The following is an 8456-nucleotide window of genomic DNA, read 5'->3' as shown; positions in this document are numbered from 1 at the left end:
CCTGTGTTGCATCGCCAGCAGACATCGCTACAATTTTTATTCATTTTTGCTATTCTTTCAGGTGTTAAATACCATCTATGTTGCATTTTAAGGTAATTTTCTTTCAGTATATAACACATATACTTTGTTTGTTCTGGTTTCATGCCCTATAGTGCAAGAGTGTCCCTCTAGTCAGCAAATATTGGGGAAGGATCATGGAACACCTAATAAAACAGAATGATCTGTGGATGGCCCTGTATATATCCTTCCCTAATTTACTGCACTCCACCCCATTTTCAAAGCGGTGATAGATTCCAGGGATTCTGGGTGCTTACCTAGGGTTTGTGCTTCCTTGGGGAATGAGGCACAGCAGAGACTGTGGTGTCTTTAGGATATATAGTTTATTTACACATATATGCAACCCGAGTCTATGATGGAGGGATCCATGATGGAGGGGTCTTGCTTCTCCCATAGCTACAGCTTTGGATTCCAGCAGAAATCAGGCATAGCTCTCTCTTCCAGCTTCCCAACTTGCAGCCTGCCATCTTCTAGCTCACATAAGTCAACTCTGAACTCTGGCCTTTTGTTGTTCGAACTATCAGCGAGTTGAGGGAGGGGGCGCCACCCATTTTTCAGCTGGCACAGAACCACTTCCTTGGTTATCTTAACCTGTGTTGTTGTTTTTTTGCCTGTGTTTTGTAGGTTTTGGTTCCCCTCCCCACACACCTACACACCTGGCAAAACCTGTTTGACCCACAGCAAAAATGGGTCAAGAGAAATGTATGTATAGCAAAGCTTTCCAAATTACTTTCAATTCTCTGGAAAGAAAAGCAGTAGATTTGCAGCCAGAAAGGATTTTTGCCCTTGGAATTAAATTATACACACTTATATTTGGCATTGGATGAAATATAATACAATTTATTGCTCGATCTTATGACAGCCTATTAAGAAGGCAGTCCCATTAAGTTATATGGGGCTTCCCTCAAAGTAAATGTATATAAAGGACTATAGCATTAGGTTTACCTGGGAGAGCCATTGAACTCAATGGGACTTATTTCTGAGACCTCCATAGGATTGCCCCCCACCAACTTGTTAGAGGTTCAAATTTCCTTTTGGCAACGAAGTTCAGGGCTGGCCCAATGCACTTCATTGCCTCAGGCAAAAGAAAGGTGATGCCTCCCACATTCTATGTACAAAAGCCAATTGGACTGGCAACTGAGTATTACTTTGACATTGGTGATAGGACAGCACCCCCTGCCTTACCTGAAGGAACCAGGATAGTGTAGGGGACACAGGGCAGGCTGTATTGCTCATCCATTTCTGCCTCTTAGCATTTGCAGCCTAAGGTATTCACCTCATTCTGCCTAATGGTAGGGTTGGCCCTGAGTGGGTCACCTTGGGCCAATCACTACCCCTCAGACTTAAATTGCCGGTCCAATTGGTGGGGGCTGCCTGGAAGTTGATTTGGAAAATTCAACTGGTCCGAAATGCAGCTGCTAGATTACTGGCTCAGATTCCCTTTGCATAACTCTTGTTTTAAACCAGCTGCAATGCTTGTCAGTTCATTTCTGAGCCCAATTCAAGGTGTTCACAGTAGCGCTAGGGAGTCCTGAGTGACGTCCGCACCACAAATCCGAAAGACTGCCTCTTTCCCTACAGCCCCTATCAAATGTTAAGATCAGCAGTAGGGCCCTCTTGGTAATTCAACCATCCTCAGAGGTTTGTGGGGTAGCGGCCTGGGAGAGGGCGTCCTCTGTAGCAGCCCCTAAATTGGGAAATTCCCTCCTCACAGAGGTGCATCTAGTACCTTCATTGTACAGTTTTCATAATACAGTATGCTGAAGAGGTACATCTTTATCCTGGCCTTTGACACCTGAAATATATTTAGGACCCACCTTAGGTGTGATTGTAATATGTCTGAAACAGTTTTCAAGGCCATATTTTATATAGCTGTAGCCCATCCTGGGACCTTCTGGTGAAGGGCAGGTAACAAATCTAGTAATACTAATAATAGTAATGATAATAATTCATGAGTTTGACCAAATTGCGGGAGGCAGTGGAAGACAGGAGTGCCTGGCGTGCTCTGGTCCATGCGGTCACGAAGAGTCGGACACGACTAAACGACTAAACAACAATAAAAACAATACTTCACAGGGTTGTTGTGAGGATCAAAATAGTCTGTGTGCAGCTCCTTGAGCTTCTTGGAAGAAAGGTGGGATATAAATGCAAAAATTAAAATTAAAATGTCAATCTTCATACTTTATGGCTATGAATAAATTTATTTTCTTCAATCCAGCATAAATTACATCCTATGGAAGATGCTTCTGGAAGCACAAATGCAAATATTTTCCCCACTCATAAATAGGAAAAGGTGATTCCTTACACAGCATTTACACATAAAACATTTTTTTTTAACTAAAAAACCCCGTCCAATGGAAAACAAAAATAACCACCTAATCATGAAACAGTCTAGCTGTCTCTCCTGCATATTACGACTTTGGGAAATTGATTACAATTTCTTCTCAGAGGTCTATCAGGATAAACCACTAAGTCTTTGACATAAATTTGAATTCCAGAATCTCTAGCTAACCAAGCTCATAAATGAATTCCTCAAAGCTGACTTGTGCCAGAAAACTCAACATTGCAGAGACCGCTTGGCAGAAGCCCTTCATTTCAGTGAGATGAACTGCTCTATTTAGCTCTCATTCAAAACTAGAGAGAAATGCCAGATTTCCATAAACACGAGTTTCCTTGAATTTCCAGGACTTTGGTTAACAGATGGATGAGAGTATCTTGCAAATACAGATTTGTGCACAAGATCCACGCCCGCCTTTTGGAGGAATGTGGGGCTAGAAACGAACCAAAGACTTTTCTTTCTCTTCACTATTCCCAGAATAATAGAAAACTGGGGAACAGGAATATCAATTACTTTGTAGCTGGTGTCTTGAGGTGCAATGACTTTTGATCGTTGATGGTGGAATTGGGTAAGAAAAATATTCAGTGCAGTGCCCATATTTCCATGTGTAAGGTTCTGTATAATTTGACTGTAAGCCATGTTCCTAAATTCCTATTACTATGGTTTTAGTATTCTACAATAACATGATAGGTGGATTACTGTATGCTCATTAGGTCACTTCTTGGCACACTTCACAGGGGTGTTTTGAGGAGAAAATGGAGGGAGGCCTAATACCTATACACAATTGCCTTCTTCTGAGTGTAGGATGACAATAAACAAATAAATAAATGTTTATAGCATGAATTATGGATATGTGCAGTAGGTTGATGTGAGCAAACTCCTTCCAACCCCCGGTTTTTATGATGATTATCCATCGTCCTCAGGCAGCTGTGTGGGTGTCATGTTCTTCTGTGTTGTGCACAGATCCTGTTTGTGGTCTTTCCATATGCATCTGGTTGGCCATTGTGAGAAGAAGATGCTGGAGTAGATGAGCCAACAGGTCTGATCCAACAGGACTGTTCTTAGGCTCTATTAATTCAGATGTATTGCTCCTTCTGGACTATCAGAATCTTTTATGGCTTCTGTCTAATCTAAAAACAATAGCTCAGGAAAGGTGAGCAAATTTAATTGAAAAAGAATTTAAGGATGCTCTGATCCTTTTACTGTGCATACATGTGAATCATCTTCTGTAGCTGATGAGATCAACAGTCCTTGAGATGAAGAAATTCTCCCTCTCCTCCTCCACCTCACTGTACATCTTCTGCTGTTCCATATTATAGACTGAAGCCATTTCCTGTCTGAGTGTGGCAGTGCTGAGGCACTGGCAATGAGCGCTCCCTTTCTACAGCAGGAAATGTTCCCTAGAAACAAGAGGCCTTTATATTACTAGAATGATCATCATAAATCTATGGCTAAATGCCGCTCCTTGTTTGAATGCAAGAACTATAGAGATAATAACATGCAACCATGGTTTATTAACCTTAAAAACCCCTTAAATCAGTCAGCAATTGAACGAAGCCAAGAATACTTTTGTGGTCAAATACGGTGATTGCTGTTTAGTGTTGTACGCTTTCTCCTCCAACCAGCCACTGCCTATGCAACAGCTCTGTTCCAAATGGAACCTTGAGAGTATAAAATGTAGCGTTTGTGCATATTTTTTGGTTAGTCTCTGAGAATCTGATTCAGCATTATAATTTTTAAAGGAAACACCATTTAAGTGCCTGCGTGGGTACAGAGCCACGGAGCCTGTGTGTGGCCCGTGCCTTGGCGTGAGTGCGAATGAGTCTTGCAAACAATGGTGAGTTCTGTAGCCATAAGAAATTGGGCTAGGCCTTCAACCTACTCAGGGTCGACCTAAGACAGTTTACTGCCTGCGGTAAAGGGCAAGATGGCACTGTCTCTTCAGGTGATGTGAAGAACATGGCCAGTGTTGAAGTAAGATTCAAGTACCAGTCTTGCTGACTTCTATACATGGAATTTGGAAATGCACAATTTTGTCCTTTGCTTCAGGCAGCAAAATATATTGAACAGCACACCATCTTCCACTTTACCTGAATGTAGCAAGCATTAGGGTTGCCATATTTTTCAGGGAAATTGACAAAAATGACACTGCTGACAGGGGTAGCCATACATCTGGATTTTCCCAGACATTTGGCAACCCTAAGCTTTCAGATTGGGGGTGGGGGCCAACTGGTCACAAACGTCCCACTTCTATAGCTTTATTCCTCATTTTAAAAATGGAACAATGTTTTTAAAAGGAAAATTTGGCATGTACTTGATTTTAGCTAAAAATATTAGTAATTTTGGACACTGACATTTATTTATGTACACTAACTGCTACAGCATATTACAAACCAGGGACTATATTAGTTTGGAAAGCCCACAATGTTACACTATGTCCAGCAGTGCAGCCCTAGAATGTTTATTTTAGACAATAGAGTCCAGAAAGCATGTTATCCATGTTGATTATTGAATTGCCTTCTGTTCATTTGTTTTTGGCTTTGGCCTAGACCACATATGGAGATTGCATAAGCCACACCTGTTTCAGTTCCATAACACAGACACTTCTGCTTGCCAGTTTTCTATGTGATAAAATTAGTTTGGGGATTTCTTTCTGAAGGGTAATTAATGGCAGCTACAGCGTGTGTGTGCGGTTAGCTGAGAGGGATGTGAGAGGGAAAGCAGAAACAGCTTTATACTCTGTTTAGCCAATGAAACAACCAAAAATGCTCTACAAGAGCTGAAGGAAAAGTTAAGTCAATTTATTTATTTTAACAATTAATATACCACTCAACTATAATCTCCTTTAAGCAGTGTACAGAAACTAAAGAGAAAGAAAATAAATATGATTTAAAACTGTAACATTGGAACTTGCAGAAGCGTATAGCTACCAACTTTGTACCGAAACACACTGTGTTTCCATTTGTGAGAACAGTCACTAGGCCATGGGTGGGGCCACATTACCTTCTGGGAATCTTTCTGCGGGCCACATACTGGGATGGGGGGCAAGAGGCAAAAGCAAGCAGAGCAAAGAATGTAAATTTTAGCTTTGTACAGTAGGCTAACAATGTCTACACACACTCACTCCTGTTTATCTTCCGCCTGGACAAGTGAATTCAAGAATTCAAGGAGGCTTTCTAGCCAGGTATGGCCCGGGTAGAAAAGACAGGGCCTCCAATCAGGCCCCACGTCGGAGGTTTATGCCCCTTGCCTAGACTGATTCTACTTCACAAATTTAAATTTAAATCCCTGCTGGATGCCTGTAGACCCACTGCAAAATAGTATTCAAAATGCTGTGGATATTGTCTTGTCCAGGGCAAGAGGTTGCCTTTTCTGAGGTGTGTGGTGGCTCTGTTGGTCTCTTTCATCTTCTCATCTGCACTTAACTTTGCTGCAACTACCAACCCCATCTTCTCCTCTCCCCTCTCCCCATCCTCTCCTTAACATGATGGGTCTTTCCACCTTTCCCTCCTCTGAGACTCACTTCAAGGAAGGGCCATGGGGCCATGGGGCATCCTTCCTCAGAGCAAGGCATTCTGGATGAGGTAGCTGGGAAAGCACCTACACTTCCATTGCTTTACCACAGTGGCTAGATATTCTACTCAATATGCTCCTGATCCCTGCAGAAAAGGGGCCACACTTTCAGCAGGAATCTTTTCAGTTTCTTCTTGGATTCAAGCCCCAACTGCAAATGAAGAAAGGAGGTATCAGGAATGCACTTACAGCATGCTCTCAACTCTTCCTTTGAAGTTTGACACTTGATGTTAGATGAGGTCGGATGACTGACAGGACCTGCCCACCTATAAAAAAAGTGGGGCACGAACTGGATCCAGTACCCCACCCTTGCTGTAAACAGATGTTAAAAGCACACACAACATTCTGCACTGAATTTTTTAAAAAGCATTCTGAACATTCAATGTAACCGAAAAAATTTAGATCCAGGTCACAGGATGCATTGTTAACTGCCAACCACATACAAACTCAATTATATTTATGGATAACCAACTCAGGAAACTAAACTTTGTGCATAAGATATGGCCAGTCATAGTGGATATCTTTATAGCAGCTGAGAACTATTATGACAGACTGGAAGAGCACAGCACATTTTTCATTTAATGGATGACTGCATAAAATCAGCATGAAAAGATTGCTAAGCAGCAAGAAATAGAAACATAAGCCAAAGAGGCCAACAAAACAGAAGACATTGATGAACTGATATTTATTCACACAGTCTTTTAGATGGCCCACCTCATGCTGAAGGTTTAGGGAGGGATGTAAGAAGACAGCAGTTTTCATTCCGAGCTGTATTCGTCACAATCAGTGCTGTTCCCATTCCACTGCAGTTCAGTTCCTGCCAAATACTGCATTCGTCTTCTTGCTGCCTGCTATTTATTGTAAGTGATGTAACTATTTATATAACTTTGGAACAAATTTATGTAAAGGTGAAGGTAAAGGAGCCCTGGATGGTTAAGTCCAGTCAAAGGCAACTATGGCCGCTTTAGGCCGAGGGAACTGGCGTTAGTTCGCAGACAGTTTTTCTGGGTCATGTGGCCAGCATGACTAAACCACTTCTGGCACAATGGGACACCATGACGAGTGCCAAAGCGCACAGAAACACTGATTACCTTCCCGCCACTTAGTTCAAAAGTAACAGTAGCATCAAAACAATGGGGAAAAGTCAATAATTACATATTGTTTGAAGACTTCCCCAGTTTCTGCTTTGTGTAACATTCAAACAGACAAGATTCCTCACCTAGCAGGAAACCCTTTTTTAAAAAACAATTAGCTCCAATGCATAAGATCTCTATCAATCACCCTGAACAATTAATGACTATCTGCCTAACCAAGAAACGAACAGCTAGCAGCTGGCAATGCTACAATGCACCCTTTAAAGAGAATATTTATTTTATTGTTAATGCTGCACTTACTTTTATGGAAAGCTCAGCATATTCTCTAACAGGAAATGAATTTGAAAGCATGCATCCCACTGAAGAAAAAACAGAAGAGCATTATCACATAAACTATGGAATTATGCAGAAGATTGCTGAGGTACTGGTAGTGTATTTTATCTAATAAAGGAACCTGGGAATCATCTTCGCTCTGTTTTTTTTGGTACAGTTTTAAACAAGGAATGTAAATATATTGTGGGAAAGTGGCTGGGAAGGTGTAACTGTGAAGAAAAGGTTTTAAAAGTTACACTGAAATTTGAATCAAGGAAATTCAGATGTCATGAGAAACAGCTATTGGGAATCAAAGTTTAAAATGAAGCCAAAATCAAATACAGTACCTTAGTTCTGGATCTTCTCCTGTTTAAATTCCAGCCAAGGTGTCTTAGTATCCCAACAATTATCTTTTTCAATAGGTTTCTCCTGGAACTTTTCAAAAGTCTGTGGACTCTACAAGAAAGTCAGGAAAACAAGCCTATCTATAATTAATATCTAGCACTGCCAGTAAATACAAGCAGCACATAGAAACATATGAAAAAATAACAATTTTTAAAAGGTCCAATAAAATAATGCTAACAATGAAAATAGCAGCATTATCTGAATAAAAACAACGGCCTATCTTTTAATATTGTTCACCTTCAGCTAGAAGTGTATATAGATTGAATTTAACCATGCACATCCCTCAATGTCCTTTAGAATGGATGTATGTTTCATGCATCCCATCTCTCCATGCAGAAGGAAGGAGTGTTACTTTCCTTGTGTGGTCAGGGTACTGGAAAATTGTGTTCTTTTTGAGGCATCGATAAAAGTTGAGCAGGTGGGGATCAAGTAGGCACAATTGTCCTAAAAGAGCATTAGCTCTCCAAAGATCCCCATGCTTCTTGCAAGCCACCTCCAGAAGTTCGAAAGTTTTCATATTTTGTGTGCAATTGTGTGTGTGTGTGTGTGTGTGTGTTTTAAAACGGTTGATCTTTCTAGTGTTTACAACTGCTCTTTTCTCAAAATGTGCAGGGTGGATTTGTGGCCTCTTCTTATTCTCTCAGTGTTATGTGGATAGCATTATTGGGACTAATAAA

The 8456-nt window shown here is 41.0% G+C and overlaps 1 long non-coding RNA gene across 1 annotated transcript; it reads right to left on the bottom strand.

Annotated features, from left to right (window-relative positions):
* Positions 1 to 3665: 3665 nt before the first annotated feature.
* LOC308474268 lies at positions 3666 to 7423 on the bottom strand. The gene is made up of 3 exons (XR_013984639.1): positions 7363 to 7423; positions 6683 to 6819; positions 3666 to 3795 (listed from the first exon to the last, which is right to left on the bottom strand). It is a non-coding gene; the product is annotated as an uncharacterized lncRNA (long non-coding RNA).
* Between the last annotated feature and the right edge of the window lie 1033 nt (positions 7424 to 8456).

Source organism: Podarcis pityusensis (assembly GCF_964106645.2).
Source record: "Podarcis pityusensis genome assembly, chromosome: 3".
Taxonomy (NCBI): domain Eukaryota; kingdom Metazoa; phylum Chordata; class Lepidosauria; order Squamata; family Lacertidae; genus Podarcis; species Podarcis pityusensis.
This window is presented reverse-complemented; position numbering and strand designations above follow the sequence as displayed.